Source organism: Anabrus simplex, chromosome 11 (genome assembly GCF_040414725.1).
Source record: "Anabrus simplex isolate iqAnaSimp1 chromosome 11, ASM4041472v1, whole genome shotgun sequence".
Classification (NCBI taxonomy): Eukaryota; Metazoa; Arthropoda; class Insecta; order Orthoptera; family Tettigoniidae; genus Anabrus; species Anabrus simplex.
The window spans coordinates 131,127,593-131,145,828 of record NC_090275.1 but is presented as its reverse complement, the minus strand read 5'-3'; the positions used below and the strand labels follow the sequence as shown (position 1 = coordinate 131,145,828).

The following is an 18,236-nucleotide window of genomic DNA, read 5'->3' as shown; positions in this document are numbered from 1 at the left end:
TGGCATTCCTCATCTTCCACTTTTGGGACTGTGATCTTTCTGAGAATTCTTCTCTCCGACTTCCATTTTTTCACTTAGCCTTTTCCTAGTATAAAGGACTTCAGGGTGGATGACTGTTGTGTAGTTTTTGTTTCTACTGACACGAGACTGATGTATTTGAGTACCTTCAGTTACCACTGGACTTCAGTTCAGCAGCTATTCAACCTGACTGATGAGGTAGAAATCAGTCTGTGTTTGGATGTTATGGAGAATATTGTCATCAGTTGCGGTGTATGAGTCCCTCTCCTTTCACATCCCTCTTTCCTGTACATTCTTCTCTAAATCAGTCCATTTTTATCCATGTCTGCACACTGCTCTTCTGATCCCTTCTTACGATCTTTTATACATTATGCTTTTTATGAGACTAGATCTCTTCAGTCTTGCCTTCTGGATCCTGTGTGGTAGTCTCTCCTATTTCCACTTCTTCTCACTGTCTTTCCTGATCTTCTGAATCAAGGCTCGTAGCAACTTCATTTCTCCTGATTAGAATTTTAAGTTTTCCTTTCTCATCATTGTGGTAGTATCCAGGATGGGGCCGTAAACAGTACTTATACATTGTCATGTAGGTTTTCAGCAGTACTTGCTTATCCCACAGTGGCTCTCTAACTTGCAGATAAAAGTGTATTGCTTTGCTCATGCAGTTGTTCACTCATATTAGACTAAGTGATCTTTTGACACTGGAATTCCCAAATACTTAAATTCTACAGCTTTGTCCAGCTTTGTGCCATTTAGCATGATTACTGAATAATCATCTTCTGTCTGTACCTTCATGTCCACCTTAGCTTTGCTGATGTTTAACTCTTTCCCGCGTGTTGCGTAGTAAAGCGTACTGGACATTCAAACAGACTTCCTCTGCAATCTGTCTGCTAAACATATAACTTCTTGGAACCAGTGAATTACCTATGCTTCCTAGATACAACTGGCATGCATCGAATCCTAAAATAGTGTACTTTTATAAGTTTTCTTAGATAGAACAGACAGCTGACTGAATGTAAACACATTGCAGCAACATAACTGCACATAATCAGTTGAGTTCTCTGCATTAGAGCCCCTTCAGGTCGAGCAATTCGGACTGACTTTAAGAACAAGCAATTTAACATTATGCATCGTAATGGATGGTTTTTGATGTATCGTTCTGAATGGGGGGGGGTCCTGCCTGTAATTAGATGATCTCATGGTATCATTTTAGAATAACTATAGTGTTTTTTCTATTGTTACAAAATTTGAAAGTGATAATCTTAAGTGGTTTTTACAGAATAAATTATTTATTATTTATTGAAGGTACTCCACAAATATACCTGATAAGCAAACTATTACTCTAGGTTTTACCGGACAGTGAGTTAAAGATAGTCTGTGGGAAAGGGTCAAACCATGTCTTTTGAACTCTCTAATCAATCTCATCATTACTCCAGTCCGTTGGACAAAACTTTCACATCTGCGGAACGACTGTCGTTTGTTTACACGCTCGCGGCCTTCTCGGGAAGGATGTTTTCAGGCGGTGGAGTGCTGCCAACCTCTGTACTTAGGAACTAATGATTGATTGGAGCTTCGATAGCTGGTGGTGTTGACTATTGTTACGTGATTGGTGAGGAGCTGTTCTTGCCGTGCGGACGTTACGATAGGACCTGAACAAGACCAGTGATATAGGGACAAGAAAAGGCATACGCCCCCAGGTTAGAAGCCACGATGCAGCCCTGGGTCTCTAGTTTCGTGTGGAAACACGATTGGTCTGGACTGGTTCTTGCCATGCAGACGTTAGGATAGGATTGTACATTGATTCCTTAACATGTTACATTTACTTGCACTTTTATTGTGCTGGGGTTGGTAACGGATTATGAGTAACATTATTGACGGGAACGACATCACATGCCACTTTACATTGGCCAATAGCAATGCAAGTAGCTGCTTCAGAAATGAAATGGTGTGTAATACTTTTCATTAGGTTATAAAAATAAATGTACTTTTTGGGGCGGAATGGTGTGTTCCTGGACATGGCGGTGAACACATCTCTCCTCTGAGATGCACTCCAAGTAAGATTTCTTAATTTCCACTTAGTTATATTCCTCAACATAAGCGAAGATTTCTATATTTCCCTAGACCAATACGCCAGTCCTAATCACAATATTAATGACATTACAGAAAAAACTGTCATTTTTTATAAAGCCATTCCTGCATTAAAAAATGACTATCTTAAAACAGTAAACAAACAGAACACAGCACGCCTCAAAAGACTGACGAATCACAAGCCTAACCCTACCCCTACCCCTACAATAGCCTCTACCCTTACACTTGTTTTATTGTACTGTATAAGTTATGTACATGTATACTCTTCTAGCGGTTAAGTGTAAGAGAGGGCCTTGAGCCCTAACTTCGCCACCAATAAAGGCATTATCTATCTATCTATCTATCTATCGCCACAGCCAACACAAGTCCCAGACGTACTCGCAGTAGTATGCAGCAAGCTCTTAAAGACGCCGCCACACGACCTCGACAACAACAGCAGTAAGTACCCATCTCACCTCCACACACAACTTCAGACATTCCTTCAAACTCACACTATACTTCAGCAAATCCACAACACGAATACAGACAAGAGAGAGGTCACTACTAACAAACTCCTTTTAATCGAATTTAAAACTCAATACTTTACAGTCTGCCTTAAAACTCACCAAAAAATATATCAACAGTGGAACCACAACAGTACTTTCCAATCTTATGACAAGGGTTTTCGCCATGAACAGACATGACATATACTAGCCAAATAGAACATTTCCAAAGATAATTTTATGCAACCAAATCAACGTAGACACAGAGGTGCAAGAATTACAAGAAGGCTTGAAGAAGGAACTCCATAGAGCATGGACTCTCAAATTTTAAGTGTTTTAACATACGTGTACCTTACGTTTTAGTGTGTTTAAACTTATCAAGTGTTTTATACTATGTTTTGTGCATTTTAATATGTTTAATGTGTTCAATGTGTTTAATGTATATGCAATAAGTTTTTAGTTTACTGTAGCCTTTCACTGCCACATTGGTCATAGATACTATTTCAACCCCATATAGACAAAACATTTTATCTTTAACCCCATTAGACATCCGGATCCTCTAATCAGTAATATCTTTGTGACAGTGTATAGACAAGAAAAGTGTTCCACCAATCAATACTTATTTATTGTAAATGGATTTTACACTAGTACCGGTTTCGGCCTTTCATGGCCATCTTCAGCTAGTACATAATTATAATACAGCCATTAGACAAAATCACAAAGATGTTATGTTAGATCATCCGGATGTCTAATGGGGAATGGAAATAAAATATATTGCAGTAATGTGAGGTTAAAATATGTGATCAAAGGTGGTGGTGAAAGTTACAATAAATTAAAACCTATTGAGTGTACATTGGACATGAGTACAATTAAACACATTAAACATAGTATAAAATACTTAAAAAATTTAAACACATTAAAATATGGTATATGTATGTTAAAACGCTTATTAAAATTTGAGTTCGTATTGCGTAGATTTCATTCTTCAATCTTCTTTGTGGTTCTTGTGCTTCTGTATCATGTTGATTTAGTTGATTAAGGTGATCTTCGAGATTGTTCTATGGCTGATATACGTCATATTGATACGTGGTAAGAACCCTTGTCATGAAAATTTTTTTGGAGTACTATGTAATCCAACTGTTGATGTACTTCAGTAAGTTTTTTGTGATAAACTGCAAGACTTAAGTTTAAATTTACGAGCTGTTGGTGGCGACACCTCTCTCGTCTATGTTCAGTAAGTGGTTGTTATCTGTAAAGATAAGCTAATATAAGTATAGTAGGTGTATGAAGGAACGCCCGGTGTATGTACGGAAATGAAAAGAGTACTTACTATTGTTGTTGTGGAGGTCGTGTAGCGATATGTTTGGAGACTTGCTGTGCTCTACTACGAGTGCGTCTGGGGCCTCATGTTAGCTGTGGAGAGGGATGTAGGTGGAAGGGGAAGGTGGAGTGGCTATTGTGGAGGTAGGGGTGGGGTCAGGCTTGTGATTCGTCGGGTTGTTAGGGCGTGTTTACTATTTTGAGATAGTCGTTCTTTAATGCTGGAATGGCTTTATCAAAGATGATGCTAGTTTTCTATGTTATGTCGTTAATGTTATGATTGGGATTAGCGTATTGGTCCAGAGAAATATAGAAATCTTCGGTTATGTTCAGCAGGGGCCCTTAGTGTTTATGTTTAATATCGTCATATCGTTATTGATGTCCGTGAAACTATGCTTAGATTCTTCTACATGTTGGCCTATTGATGAGAAATGGTTGTGTTTTACTGCATTTATATGTTCATTGTAGCGGATGGTGAAGTTTCTGCCTGTACGTCCCATATAACTTGTGTCACAGTTGTTACACTTGATACGGTAGACACCAGATTGGTGGTATTTATTATTATTATTGTTACGGAGATATCCGTGGTAGTTATGCGTGAAAGAAGGTGCGGGCGTGAACGGGTCTCAAACTACGGAATCAAAGTTAATGTAAAATTTAACAAGGTTATATTTTCTTTTCAAAAACAAAGAAATAACAAGCATGGCAGGTACAAGGTAGCAAATCAAAAGGGTAGTTACAATATTTACAGAATTTGGGCTTCGCGCCCTGACTTTACACTGCTTGGGCAATCAGCTCAGTTTTACCCCAAACACAAGTTTCAACAGAGGGGCAGAAAACCCCATTCATGCCTAGGAGCCCTTGCTCCAAATTACACTGAAAAGCCTCCACGAGGCGTACAACACTCAATTTTCAAAAGAGCCACTCGCTCTCAAATTTAAGCCTCTCCCAGGCCACACCAAACTCCACCTTCAAGTTGTCCTCAACTGACATAAACACAGGGGTAAAATACCCAATCTACTGAGGTCTATTAAATGAAAAGGCAGGTTAATTAAATGACCTCTAAAATAACAATTTGAGAGGAGGCGAACTTGCACTCCTAATACACTTTGATTAAGACCTACTTGGCACTAGGCCGTTAATACAAGGGCTAATCCCATACTAAAGAGGTGACTTAAGAAGAGAACAATTTGTTTTACGTTATTGAAGAATAGGTTGAGAAAAATAAGTTCACCTCAAAACAATATGAGTGGGAACTCGAGAGGGTTAGCACTCTCTATCCCAGTATGTAGCTTTAAAAGAGAATAAATGAAAAGAGTAGTTACATTTAGGAAACGGTTACATGGTGGAAAGCTTAGAACCCGCCCCGAGAGTTAAACTGCTGAGCTAGCAAAGAAAGAAGTTATTAATCGGCCATTACCTTGTTGTTGACCGCTGCCGAGGAAAGAGGCGCTTCCCGCCTCCTGCTATGTACTTAATACACTGAAAGATGGAACAGAAGTGGCCCGGAGACCCAAAAATCAGCAGTTTATATCCTCTCGCAGAAGTTTCGAGGCATTAGGGGAATGAAAACACCCTCCCGCAAATTCTTTATTGGCTAGGGTACAGAAACATATCCAAGTTGGGGGAAGATACATCGGATTGGTCGGAAATAACTCAAAGAAATTCGGGATTGGATAAATCTAAAACAAGGGGAAAAAGAGGGGTATACAGCCAACTTAAACAATAACAGAAAGAAATTTAGCAAAGAACAAACATTTGAAATAAAAATTTCTCCAACAAAATAGTTCTTTGACTCCGCACTAGGTTGCACTATTGGTGATCTTCAGTAGTGTCCTCTAGAAGAGAAAGTTCACACTTCTTACTTCAAGCGAAACAAAAACACATCAAAAATGACACAGTTCAAAAACTCAAAATATTCCACGTGGTGACATCTTCTGAGAAGGTAGAGAATTAATAGCGTAGATAAAGTTCAGACAGAGGAGTTTCAACTGGCGCACATTTTGAATTAGCGGTGTGGAGGTGTACCGCCCGGTACAGACCTCCCCCCCCAAAAGTTCCTCTCGGGGTAACACATGAAATTGTTTGAAACCAAGGTCCAAGTTTTGATGTAGATATGGAGATTAATTGCCAAAAAAAAAATTTATAAGATTTTCTTAATTTGGTTTGATTCAGTTTCAAAATTTTGTTGTTGCAGGTGAAATATAGTTTTTAAGTTTGTAGAAGTAGAATTCTGAAGATAACCTTTTAATACTTAAAAGTGATGAAAAGTTTTGCAATGTCCACCAAATATTGCTGTTGAATTCCCAAGTGTAGTCATTGCTTATCGTAACTGTCCATGTAGTTGATGTTGATGAAGTTGGATGGCCAGACCGGCTGTTGCAGCTTGCGTCCAAAGGAGGCCGCTCGGACCCCTCAAGTACCCTGAGATACCGCTCGCCCGCACTATGAGGGGAGCAGAGGTGTTGAAACACGCCGCGCCCGCGGTGAACATATACAGGCTGCGGGCAAGTAGCAGGTCGTGCGCCGCACATCAGCCTTGGCTGGGAGGAGAGCTCCGGCTCGCCGTGCACATGTCGTCCTCGCTGGGGCCGAGGGGGCCCGTCCTCGAACCCAGTCGCGGCACAGCGCCGCGCGGCTGCGGGGGCACTGAAACATTAAAGCTAGGCGGCAGAATATTGTTGGACCATCATCATTTTGAGGGCACAGGCTTGGTGAAGAGGTTGAGGGGTCAGCGGCGTGCAGATGTCCATGGCATTTAATGCAATCAAGCCACAGTGTATATTGGAGCAGGAGACGGGAGCGTGGTAATGGCCGAGGCAAGGACAGGATGGCAGTTTAACAAATCGGGGGAGGTTTCACACAAATGCTTACATATAAAACAAAATATTATAGAAGGGGCAGAAAGCCTTAAAAGTGAAACTCAAACAAAAATATAACCTTCATATTCCTTTCAAAATAATATGAAGCAAGTTAACACAGAAATTACACCGGTTTCACCTGGGACAGGTGAACTCTAAATATCCTCTCGGTGGCTGGATTACTTAACAATAAGGTAACCGGCGTAAGGAAATCCAGAATAATGCATGGCCCATGGAATCTGGGGGCAAGCTTGCCCGCGGGAACAAAGTTCTTGACCATCACCTGGTCAGCTACCTTCAAAGTGGTGGGTCTCCGTCCACGATCATACCTTTCCCTAACCTTTTCATGAGATACCTTAAGATTGGCTTTAGCCTTCTTCCAAAGATCTTTAATGTTATCCGGATCTATTGTCTCGGGTAGAATGTCACTCAGAGACCAGAGGTTAGAGAGCGGCGTGTTGGGAACAAATTTGAACATCAAAGAAGCTGGAGTAAATTTATGTGATTCATGAACCGCCGAATTCAAAGCAAAAGCTAACCAATGCAGGGACGTGTCCCACCTGGAATGATCTTCTTGATGATAGGCAATAAGTGCGGACCTGAGATTACGATTAACCCGTTCAGCCAGAGATGGTTGAGGGTAATAAGCAGAAGTAGTTACATGAGAGATGGATAAGTCAAAACAGAATTTACGAAATAAATTAGATGTAAAAGCCTTAGCATTATCAGATACAATATATTGGCACGGACCAAACGAAGCAAAAATAGAATTTAGGCAAGTAATGGTGGACTGAGCGGTAGCCAGCTTAGTCGGAAATAACCAAGAAAATCTGGTAAAACCATCTACGCATACAAAGATGAACTTGTTAGCATTACCCTTTGACTGGGGGAAGGGTCCTACATAATCAATGTACAGGCGTTCCATGGGGCGCGACGCTTGATGGGAAGACAAAAGGCCTACCTTGGTGGACATGGTTGGTTTACTAATCAAACAGGATTTACAAGCCTTTACTAGTTCACGGATTTCACCGTCCATACCTTTCCAGATGAACATTTCACGAATCTTTTCACGGGTTTTAAAGATTCCAAGATGCCCCCCTAATGGGCTCTCATGATAGTACTTGAAGATCATAGGCACAAGAACAGCTGGAACGACAACCTTCATCATCTTGTCATGCCTCGAAGGGCAACATAAAACACCATTCCTCAGAACATAAGGGACAACATGTTCCCCAGAAGAAAGGGTTTCCATTATCGGAGCCAGCGTCGGATCTTCACGTTGGTATTTCTCGATATCCCTAAAGAGCATGGGGGCATCCGTTAAGATGGCATTAACATCAGATAGTATGGACTCGGGAGGTGATGAACTGTCGACCGGTTCTTGGGTCTCGACGTCGTTTGAAAACATACGACTGAGTCCATCAGCGACAACATTTTCGGTACCTCTGATATGCCTGACATCGAATTGGAAGGCAGAAATACGGATGGCCCAACGGGCTATACGACCAGTACGACGCGGCCTACCTAAGACCCAGCTTAAAGCTTGATTATCTGTCTCCAGGTCGAATTTAACATGTTCCAGATAGAGACGGAACTTCTCTAAGGCGAATAAGACTGCCAAACCTTCGAGCTCATAGATGGAATACTTGGCTTCTTGAGCCGACAAAGTCCTAGATGCATAGGCGATGGGTCGCCTCCCTAGTTCAGTCTCTTGAAGAAGGACTGCCGCTACTGCTGACGACGACGCGTCGGTTTGGACGATGAATTTCTTCGAGAAATCAGGCATAGCAAGTACAGGGGCATTACAAAGAGCTAATTTAAGGTCTTCAAAAGCGGCTTGTTGAGAAGGTCCCCACCCAAATTTGATGCCTTTCCTACGAAGAAGGTTTAAGGGTGCCGCTCTATTAGCGAAGTTAGGAATAAACTTCCTGAAGAAATTCACCATACCAATGAACCTGGCAATGCCTTTGATGTCCTTGGGAGGTTTAAAATCACGGATGGCCTGTGTTCTAGAATGATCGACGGCTACACCATCAGGTGACACAATATGCCCTAGGAAAGACATAGAGGGCTTAGCAAAGGCAACCTTGGACAACTTAACAGTTAACCCAGCTTTACGAAGGCGATCGAGAACTTCTCGCAGATGATCTAGATGTTCTTCAAAAGTCTCTGAAAATACGACGACATCATCCAAGTAGTGATATAAGTACTCAAATTTGATGTCGGAGAAGACCCTATCTAGCAGCCTAGTGAGTACAGCTGCTCCCGTGGGGAGCCCGAAAGGCACGCGGTTGTATTCATATAAATTCCAGTCCGTGGCAAACGCTGTAAGGTGTTTAGACTCTTCGGCAAGGGGAATTTGATTATAGGCCTGATTCAAGTCCAAGATAGTAAAGAACTTGGCCTTACGAAACCATGAAAAACAAGAATGAAGGTCGGGAAGGGGCACAGATTGTAACACCACCTTCCGATTGAGAGCCCTGTAATCAATGACAGGCCTGAAGCCCCCTTGGGGTTTCGGGACTAGAAAAATAGGCGAGGAATACGCTGACTTAGAGGGCCTAATAATACCATCCTTCAACATCTGATCGATAATTTCTTTCAGAGCCTTCATTTTAGGTGGAGATAGCCTATACGGTGGAAAACGGACAGGAATCGAATCCGTGACCTCAGTTTTGTATTCGATCAGGTCAGTAACACCAAGAGTATCAGAGAACACCTCGGGAAACTACTGACACAATTTGCGAATACTATCAGCCTGCTCCTCAGGTAGATGTCTAAGGTCTAACAACATCTCATCCTGGGTAGGCGAAATAGAAGAACATAATGCAGAATTACACTTTAATAAAGGGATGTTACAATTAGAGGCAAATTTGAAAGTGCAAGACCTACTCTGAAGATCGAGCACAAGACCAGTGTGAGAAATAAAGTCCGCTCCCAATATAATGGGGCAAGACAAGTGCTTGGCCACAAACAATTTAACTTTCCATGTGAATTTAAAAATACGAATTTTGATATATAAGGAACCGAGAATTTCTAATGGGGATGAATTAGCCGAAACATATTGAACAGGAGATGAGACATAGTCAGGTAGTTTACAAACAGATTTCAATTTAGAATACCATTCAGCCGAAATAATCGAACAAACACTGCCTGAATCTAAGAGAGCTGTTATAGGCTCGTTATTTAACTCGATCTTAAGAAAAGGAACCGGTGCGGGGGAATCCGCCGCAATCCTAAGACACTCTTTGGGACCTTCAAAAGATAAATTTGAAAATTGCTCGTTCCCTGAATTTACAACCTGTTTACCAGGGGCTGAGTCTTGGGAAGATGGATTCGTCGACTCAGCCGAAGCCACTAGTCACTTTTTATTATTGGCATAGGTAGAATTTGCACCAGAAGTTGAGCAGGAGGGGGTGCTATTCGAGTTTGGGCAATTCTTGGCGATATGTGAGAAAGCCCCACATTTAAAACAGCCTTGTGCTGAACCAGCTCCATTATTTGCCCTACTAGTTTTGACCAATGGACATTTATTGCGAAGATGGTCAGGCGACCCGCAAGCATAACATTTACGGGGTGTGACTGGTCGGCGAGGTGGAGGCCGAGTATTACTAAACGAAGGAGGGGGTTCTTTTGCCACACGCAAAGAATCGGCGTACCTAACTCCTTCCGCTGAGACGGCCAATGCTTCAAGTTCAGAGAAAGTCTGCGGGCATGCCGCGAAACACAAATATGACCTATAAGATGGTGAAATGCCTTCTACAATGGCTTGTACAATCTGGTCCTCAGGGAAGTGCAGAGCAAACACCCTAGTATAAAACTTAATGTCCTGTATGAAATCAGCCAAGTTTTCATCCAAGCGTTGTACACGATAATAGTACTTCTGAATAAGGGAGGACCTGGCCCTAGCCGGGATGAAGTTAGCTAGCAAGTGGGCATGGAAATCCTCAATAGATGATTGCTCGGCAATGGCTCTTACGATTTTATCTGAGAGAATACCAATAGCATACGGATAGATAATTTGCAAAATTTGACATGGAGAAAGAGAAAACACAAGTGCATGATCCTGAAATTCAACCAGAAATCTTAAAAATGAAATTACTTCACTGGTGGTATTAACCGAAAACTTAGAGATACCTCTGAGCAACATTGCCAATGGATGAGGCAAGCTGCTAAACCCGGGTGACATAGTAGGTAAAGGTTTCAATGGCAAGGAAGTTAATTCAGAACGGATGTTACTCAACGATGCACGGCGTTCAGATTCGTTGTCCAATGGGGCAGAGATAGTTTGAGCGGCGATGGTTTTCCTATTAACTTCTCCCTTATGAGGCTCTTCCTCGCTACCTACATTCACTGTGGTGGGTAGATCGCTTTTGGGAGGAAACTCCCCTGTTAACAATTGAGTGACCTTGCTAGATAATTCAGACATATTTTCAAGCAGCGTACTAGCTTCCTTCTTCTGAACGTCATTCAACTTTAGAGGCAACAGATCGTTAACTCTATTTGAAAAATGAAACAGCCTAGCTTGCACACGCTTAATTTGATTAGGAGAAGGATCATTTTCATCAAAAAAACTAACTACAGAAGCTAGCCCAGTAATATTCTCCGTGATCGTGGAAAGAGAGTCGTCAATTTCTTTCTCTCCCAAATTGGGGATGGAAATGGGCAAATCTAGGGACTCTCTAAGCTTGTTTGTGTCAACTGCAACCGTGCCTCCAGATTGTACATTTCTAATAGTCAATTCATAGATCAACTCCTCCTTGCGCAAATAGTTAAGATGGAGAACATCGCGAGGGCCGGGCATGGTGACAGAACAATTTTGAAAAACTCAAAAAATTCCAGCAACTGAAAAAATAGTTAGAGTTCGGAACAAAACAATTTTTAGCCGTCAAAAGGGGCTAAATTGAGACCCATTCAACCACGCTCTGCTACCACTTGTTACGGAGATATCCGTGGTAGTTATGCGTGAAAGAAGGTGCGGGCGTGAACGGGTCTCAAACTACGGAATCAAAGATAATGTAAAATTTAACAAGGTTATATTTTCTTTTCAAAAACAAAGAAATAACAAGCATGGCAGGTACAAGGTAGCAAATCAAAAGGGTAGTTACAATATTTACAGAATTTGGGCTTCGCGCCCTGACTTTACACTGCTTGGGCAATCAGCTCAGTTTTACCCCAAACACAAGTTTCAACAGAGGGGCAGAAAACCCCATTCATGCCTAGGAGCCCTTGCTCCAAATTACACTGAAAAGCCTCCACGAGGCGTACAACACTCAATTTTCAAAAGAGCCACTCGCTCTCAAATTTAAGCCTCTCCCAGGCCACACCAAACTCCACCTTCAAGTTGTCCTCAACTGACATAAACACAGGGGTAAAATACCCAATCTACTGAGGTCTATTAAATGAAAAGGCAGGTTAATTAAATGACCTCTAAAATAACAATTTGAGAGGAGGCGAACTTGCACTCCTAATACACTTTGATTAAGACCTACTTGGCACTAGGCCGTTAATACAAGGGCTAATCCCATACTAAAGAGGTGACTTAAGAAGAGAACAATTTGTTTTACGTTATCGAAGAATAGGTTGAGAAAAATAAGTTCACCTCAAAACAATATGAGTGGGAACTCGAGAGGGTTAGCACTCTCTATCCCAGTATGTAGCTTTAAAAGAGAATAAATGAAAAGAGTAGTTGCATTTAGGAAACGGTTACATGGTGGAAAGCTTAGAACCCGCCCCGAGAATTAAACGGCTGAGCTAGCAAAGAAAGAAGTTATTAATCGGCCATTACCTTGTTGTTGACCGCTGCCGAGGAAAGAGGCGCTTCCCGCCTCCTGCTATGTACTTAATACACTGAAAGATGGAACAGAAGTGGCCCGGAGACCCAAAAATCAGCAGTTTATATCCTCTCGCAGAAGTTTCGAGGCGTTAGGGGAATGAAAACACCCTCCCGCAAATTCTTTATTGGCTAGAGTACAGAAACATATCCAAGTTGGGGGAAGATACATCGGATTGGTCGGAAATAACTCAAAGAAATTCGGGATTGGATAAATCTAAAACAAGGGGAAAAAGAGGGGTATACAGCCAACTTAAACAATAACAGAAAGAAATTTAGCAAAGAACAAACATTTGAAATAAAAATTTCTCCAACAAAATAGTTCTTTGACTCCGCACTAGGTTGCACTATTGGTGATCTTCAGTAGTGTCCTCTAGAAGAGAAAGTTCACACTTCTTACTTCAAGCGAAACAAAAACACATCAAAAATGACACAGTTCAAAAACTCAAAATATTCCACGTGGTGACATCTTCTGAGAAGGTAGAGAATTAATAGCGTAGATAAAGTTCAGACAGAGGAGTTTCAACTGGCGCACATTTTGAATTAGCGGTGTGGAGGTGTACCGCCCGGTACAATTATTATTGACTATTTTGGCATTGGGTATAGTGTTAGTGCTGTTGTGTGTGGTTTCGAATGCCATTTTCAGGTTGTGCTTCTTAAAAATATTATAGTATATATATGGGTGGTGTTGAAGGTAAATAGGGCATAATCTTTTTTAGGTTTTCCTGTTTTAGTTAATTTGGTTTTAGGTTGGGATTTTATTTTGTGAATGATTTCATTGACCATTTCTTTGCTGTATCCGTTATGTTTGGCTATGTCGTGAATTCATTTTAATTCATTATTTTGATCTCCTATTGTCATTGGAATATTAAAAGCTCTATATATCATGCTATAATAGGCTGCTCTTTTGTGTGTGTTAGGATGAATGGAGTCATTTTTTATGGTATTTAAGGTGTGTGCGGGTTTCCTGTAGATCTTGTAAGATAAGTGGTTGTCGCGTCTGGTTATTGTCAAGTCTGAGTAATTTAAGGTACGGTTATTTTCGGTTTCTATAGTGAATTTAATTTGGGGGTCTAAAGTGTTAAGTTTGTCTAGTATAGTATCTGCGTCAGTGGATCTAATAATCTATAATTACTAAGATATCGTCAACAAATCTGCACCAAAAACATATGATATCTATTTTATTGATTGACGTGTGTTCTAGGTGGTCTATATATATTTCTGTTAATATTCCGGAGGCTGGAGATGCCATAGGTAGGCCTCGTTGCTGATATATGGTATAATGAAATCTGAAGTAGTTATTGTTTAATGCGAATTCAAGTAGATTCATGAATTGATCTATTTCTAGAGTGCTCAAGTTGCTGTGGTTTTTAAAATTAGATTATATTATTTTGATTGTTTGATAGGAAATGTTAGGGTACGTGTTTGTAATGTCAAATAAAGCAAGGGTATGGTGTTCTTCGATCTTTAGTTCTTCGGTTCTGTTGCAAAAATCTATTGAGTTTTGTATTGTTTTGTTTGCTAAAAATGAATAATGCTTTTTCAAATTTTTTTGAATGAATTGCGATAGTTTATAGGTTGGACTGGCTCTATAGTTTATAATCTGTCTCAAGGGTACATTTTCTTTGTGTATTTTAGGGTAGGCTTTTGCGGATGTTAATTGGGGGTTCATTGTTATAAGTTTTGCAGATTCTGTTTCGGTGAGAAGAAAGTGTGTGTTCTTCAGTAGATTTTTAAAATTCCTTTATATGTTATTGGTTGGATCTCGGCATTTAATTGAAAAAGTGTTGTCTTAGAAACATTCTTTAGTCTTTGTTATGTATTCATTCTTATCCATAATGACCGTAGTGCTTCCTTCGTTAGCTTTTGTTATTAATAGATTGTTCTGTTTAATTTTGTTTTTGAGTTTGTTTAGGTTCTATTTATTGGTGGTATTCATGTTTAAGTTATTATTGTGAATGTTATTGATGTATTGCGGGGTGTCTAACTTCGTCTCATATATTTAAATCTAAGAATTTCATTATTGTCCGTATTGAACTGAGAATGGAAGATAGGAAACTGAAAAGTGTCCACCTTTTCAATACAAATAAATGTTATAGTTTATTTACAACATATATTTACACTTGGAACTAGTTTCGACGCTGTTTGGCGTCATCTTCAGCCAATGAATGATTGAACGCAGACCTTTTGTGCCAAATCCATCACGAACCTACATTTTCGAGTGTGTTTCATGTGTTTTTTGCATATATCGAGTCCAAACTCACGCTTGTGCAATTCTTGTCTCACCCTTTACAGCTGTTTTTTGAATTGATGCTTATTGAATAAGTGATTTCAATCCCTAACTGCCAAATTTCACCTCAACCCAAATATTTTATAATGTTATGTACATTTTTGAGAAGATTGTGTTTATTGAAATATAACCTATGTTTTGTACTACACTTGCGGCAGGCAACATTCAATGGAAGAGTGTCTGAAATAATTTGAATCTCCAATGCCAATCATCTCGTACTTCCGCATGGTTTGGTTACAGTTTATATGTTTATATGTTTATTGTTTAAGTGATTATGTTATCTCATGTTTATACAATTTTCTGACTCACCCTTCATGACCACTTTGAAACTGACATTGTACTTCGCGTCTTCATGTTCTCTCATTTAATCACACTAATGTAACACCTTGTAATATAAATGTGTACATGCTAGAGTATTTCCCACATTTTGGATGAAGATGACGCCAAACAGCGTCGAAACTAGTTCCAAGTGTAAATATATGTTGTAAATAAACTATAACATTTATTTGTATTGAAAAGGTGGACCCTTTTAAGTTTCCTATCTTCCATTCGTCTCGTATATCGTATGGGACTTTCTGTAAAGGGAGTTCTGTTTCGGTAACGGTAGTTATAATATTCTGATAGGATGATGCATTACCCCAGTTGTGTTAGTCCCTGCTCAACATAGCCGTCTCTACATCGTCAAATGCGGTTAGTGTAAGATTTTTAATGGGTGGGTGGAATTTATGTTGGGAATTCTTGTTAGGATGAGAAGGATCTTTATTTTGGGTTATGGTTAGTGGTTTCAGTTTGCTTTGTTGTTTCAGTGTTTCCAGTTTTTTGTTTAGTGTGTTTTGTTTCTTTATGGCTAAATCTTCCATTTTATCTTTAGAAATTTGTTGAAAGTAATTCCAATAGCTATGTGGGAGTTCATGGGATGCTTTGAGATGTGTTGATTAAAGTTCATTATTGAGGTGTTGTTTCTTGCGATATAGAAATTTTGTTTCTTCTTTATACCAAATTTCATTAGTCCTGTTTTGTGTTTTGCGTGTCTGAGCAGTTCGTCTATATTTGTATTGTATTTCAGGAGAAATTTTGGTGACGCAGATACTATATTAGACAAACTTACCACTTTAGACTCCCAAATTAAATTCATTAAAGAAACCAAAAATAACCGTACCTTAAATTACTCAGACTTGACAATCACCAGACACGACAACCACTTATCTTACAAGATCTATAGGAAACCCACACACACTTTAAATACCATAAAAAATGACTGCATTCATCCTAACACACACAAAAGAACAGTCTATTATAGCATGATATATAGAGCTTTTAACCCGTAGAGAGCCAGACAACGATATATCGTTGTTTCGTATATATGCGTAAAGTGCCAACCACGATATATCATTGTTTGGGTAGCGCACAATTCTATACGAGATAGTACAACTTGTGCCGTCAGATTGCAACATCTTATGTGTCGAGTCCATAGAAAATTGTCATTAGATTTTAACTACGCCGCTAGATAGTGTGTAAATTCATTCGCTATCATGCATTGAATTTCTAAGATCCGTGTTCATCTACGACGTATGCTATCCATGCCGCGTGAGTAAAATGGCGACTAGCGGGAGGTTATTTTGTTAACGATGACGAATTGGCTGTATATCTTAATACTTTGTAGTGAAGAAGAGGAGGATGAAGACTCTGATGAGGAATTCATTCCTCCAAGAAGTGAGGAAAGGTAAAGTGAAAGTGTTATTGGGACTGATAATGGCGAGTTTTCTGTAAACACTCAAACCACGTGCTCATTGTCTGAGTGTAAACATTGAAAGTAGTTTTGTTGGAAATGGGTATAACTAGAAGGCCGAGCATATTTTCTTATTGGGTCAAAAACTCCCGTTATATTCTGTGGTTTGGAAATATGTTCTCAAGAAACAGATTCCAATTGATCTTGGGATTCTTTCATCTTGTGAACAATGATAATGTATCACCATGTGCCAGGTTTGATCCCATTGTTGAACATGTCAATTGTATATTACGATACCGTTGTACATAACTCTTAAACTATTGAAGATAAAAATGTAAAACTTTACATGTTTATTCATCTAAAATAGGACATTTCAAAGAAGTCATCAATATTTACCGTTCAGTTGAAATTTCTGTTCTTTTTCTGTTTTGTTTCTGATTTTTAATTTTTGGTGTTTTGAAATTGTTTGGAAAATATTTTTTTCAAAATACCCAAGAGCATTTTAGTGTTCTAATTTATTTCAGCAGTAAGAGTGGCTTCTCGTTAACATTTAATAAAAATTTCAAGTCATAGTTATAGAATTTGTGAACTATATAGTCCAGAGAGTGAGAACCTGCAAAATTCTCTAAATCTGTCTGGCACTCTTGGCATACTGTGAGCACCTGGGCCTGGCACTAAGAGGGTTAATATCCCAATGACAATAGATCAAAATAATGTATTAAAATTAATCCACGACATAGCCAAACATTGCAGGTTATAAATTTCATTTTTTGTCCGTATTGATGATCTACTTGTGATACAAATTCATATAATTTTGTTAATTACCACCTATTCAATACAATAAAAACTTACATATTTATTAAGTTGTTGATATGGTACATGTTTCGCTTCTTTTTCGTGAGCATCATCAGCCAATTATTAATTACTTAAGGTTATATAAGATCATGAATCTATTCTATTGGATTAAGATTATGCTTGTAAACCTGATTGAATAATCTTATAATATTTTACAAGTCATATAACAATAAAATTATTTCTTTAAGTTAAAACATATTTGTCTAAAATCTATCTAAGTAACATTTTATTGACGAAAGTCATCTGGTGAACATCCTTTAAAATTATTTTAGAAAACCTTTTGAGATCTGGCTAATTGTATTGATTCAATGTTGCTCGACTTGTATGATTCTCGTTGAAACTTCGTTAACTATATTAACAATTTTCTACAGTTGATAATTGCCTATGTTATGAACATTTAACTTGTTCTCGATGTTGCTGGAGTAACATTTGTACAAAATGTATTGGCATTAATCTTATGTTGTCAATATGAGAGTATTGTTTATGAACAAACTTGTTGGTGAATAAACACTTTCTAATGTGATGTAGAATTTGAATTCTTCTCTTATGTTCCAAATTGGGCTTGTCGGTATATCTGTTATGAAAGATAAATAATATATGTTTATGGTTTTGATTATAATTCTGTATAAACTTCGCATCGAAAGAATTGCCACTTACTTTACTTTCTGCTGTGTAATTGTCTAGTCTTACTCCTAGCCTCTTGAGAACTACTTGTTGTTCTGTTTGCACTCCTTGTGTTATATGAGTGAGTGTGGGTGAGTTT

At 39.2% G+C, this 18,236-nt stretch overlaps 1 protein-coding gene across 4 annotated transcripts in view; it reads left to right on the top strand.

Annotated features, from left to right (window-relative positions):
* The window catches only part of pcx (pecanex), a 514,715-nt gene that overhangs the window by 93,109 nt on the left and 403,370 nt on the right, over nt 1-18,236 (top strand). The window lies entirely within an intron of this gene.